At 42.9% G+C, this 2,500-nt stretch overlaps 1 long non-coding RNA gene and 1 pseudogene across 1 annotated transcript in view; both read right to left on the bottom strand.

The window, feature by feature from the left end:
* The window catches only part of LOC115427742 (uncharacterized), a 3,047-nt gene extending 1,969 nt beyond the window's left edge, over positions 1–1,078 (bottom strand). The window contains exon 1 of the long non-coding RNA XR_003936540.1: positions 1,013–1,078. This is a non-coding gene — a long non-coding RNA (uncharacterized LOC115427742). The remainder of the gene's footprint in view (positions 1–1,012) is intronic.
* Positions 1–2,500, bottom strand: part of LOC115426816 (high affinity choline transporter 1-like) — a 21,783-nt pseudogene that overhangs the window by 15,691 nt on the left and 3,592 nt on the right.

Here is a 2,500-nt window from a genome sequence, read left to right on the forward strand (position 1 = left end):
TCTAGTCCTCTTGTGTGGCTAAACCAGCTGACACACAAGAACAGACGGACTGATGAGACGGACAAACGCAATGGAAAAGGGACATTTTTCTCCTAATGGGATGGACAGATCACCAACGGAAATTGCTAGCTAACCGAAAATGTCCACTGAACTGGATGGATTATTTGTCCAAACTGGATGGGATTCATAGGAGCAGACGATTTAGTTTGGAATAAAGTTGTGTGGGTGACCGCAGCAGGAGCAGACAACCGTCCAGAGTAAGTGAAAACACTTCAGTAGGCTTAGCTTTGGCTTTTCAGGACTAAATACTTTAAATGCTGTCATACTTCGGTCCTCCACATCCAAATTATTTAGCTCCAAAGAAGTTTTGGAACGCTGTACAACAGTAGAAAAGGGGCGATGGAGAAGTTGTGTTTCTTCTCTCCTTAAATTCTTCCAACAGAACACAGTTGTGTTGTGTGTATATGATTACTTCTTGAACTGAATCCTCTCCCTCTCATGCTAACATCTATCTGTGTGTTTTGGTCACTGATGTGCGGGCTTTTGCTCGCACACTTTCAAACATATCACACAGTTGTAGCCTATTTGGAGAAAACAGTGGTTTACCTAATACTTAGCGCTGTGTCGTTGGCATTTTTCCTCTTCTTTCTTTTTTTTTGTCTTTTTTCAAACCCTGAAGGGTAGGAGCGCTTCATCATTGGTGTTCTGTTAAAATGGCCGCCGCCATGCTCAGTGTGGACAGACTGTTAGTTCCACTGACAGCAAGTGGGGGGGTGTGATGGGGTGCGCGAGGCGGAGGTCACTTCTACATGACCCTCATAGTGTTTGTCATTCCATAGGGGGAATCCCTCTAGTTTAGGGGGGGCCAGTCACAAAACAGTACAGGAGAGGGTTAGCGCTGCCTCACTGTGGTGGTTTGTGTACAATGGATAGTTTTAATAAGTTGTGCAGATAAATGACCATGCAGCCATCTGGGGCCCTCTTCAGCGAGGGGCCCTAGGCAGCTGCCTACCTTGCCTACATCATCCCGACGGCTCTGGTCACTGAGGCGGAAGCACAGACAGGGGACAGGCGAATACTCAAGCGTCCGAAGAACAAACCAGGTCGAAGACAGACGAGCAGGCAGATGAGGGACAGGCAGAGTCGGTGGTCGGTGGGCAAAACGGGTCACAACGGGCAGACAGACAGACAGACAGACAGGATCCAAAAAACGCTGGTAAGTAATCACACCAAAAAGGAGGAAAACGAACTGGCACAGAACAGGGGAAAACACAGGGCGTATATACACAGAATGGAGAGAAGACAATGAGACACAGGTGGAAACAATCAGGGAAGGGAAGTAAAGACACCAGACATGACACATGAGGGAAACTTAACAAAATAAACAGGAAATGACAGACAAAACAGGCAGAAGTCCAGGGACTGATATGACAACACCTGCACAGGCAATCCATCATCTTCATTACCATCGATCATCAAGAATCATCGTCATCATCGTCATCATCAAGATCTTCGTCAGCCACGCACAGAGGAGAGATCGTCAGAGTGACATTCCGTACATTCCGCAGATTTTGCGTAAGCGCGCGTATGTACATGTACATATACTGTGTGTTACTCCACATCGTTGGTTTTCACACATTCGCCGGGGGGTCACAAGCCCCCATTAACCGCGAAGTGTGAGGGTTCACTGTAGATACACATACACACGACACACACACACACACACCACACAGCAGCACACACATATAATATATATATATATATATATACACACATATATACATATATATGTGTATATATATATATATATATATATAATATACGAGAGCTGTTCAATAAGTTCATGCCTCACCCAGAAATACTGGTTGTTATAATACAGGATGTTACATCTTTCGTGATAGGATAGTGATGCTTGAACATCGATGGACCAGTGCATTGCTGTAAATGGAGATTATGTTGAAAAATAAAATATAAATGATCAATCTGTGTTTTTCTGTTCTGGGTGAGGCCCATGAACTTATTGAACGGCCCTCGCATATATATATATATATATACATATATATATATATATATATATATATATATATATATATATATATATATATATATATATATACAGTACAGGCCAAAAGTTTGGTCACACCTTCTCATTCTTTGCATTTTCTTTATTTTATGACTATTTACATTGTAGATTCTCACTGAAGGCATCAAAACTATGAATGAACACATGTGGAATTATGTACTTAACAAAAAGTGTGAAATAACTGAAAACATCTCTTATATTCTAGTTTCTTCAAAGTAGCCACCCTTAGCTCTGATGGCTGCCTTGCACACCCTTGGCATTCTCTTGATGAGCATCAAGAGGTAGTCACCTGCAATGGTTTTCACTTCATAGGTGTGCCTTGTCACGGTCACTTAGTGGAATTTCTTGCCTTATTGATGGGGTTGGGACCATCAGTTGTGTTGTGCAGAAGTCAGGTTGATGCACAGCTGACAGCCC

Source organism: Sphaeramia orbicularis, chromosome 10, assembly GCF_902148855.1.
Source record: "Sphaeramia orbicularis chromosome 10, fSphaOr1.1, whole genome shotgun sequence".
Taxonomy (NCBI): Eukaryota; Metazoa; Chordata; class Actinopteri; order Kurtiformes; family Apogonidae; genus Sphaeramia; species Sphaeramia orbicularis.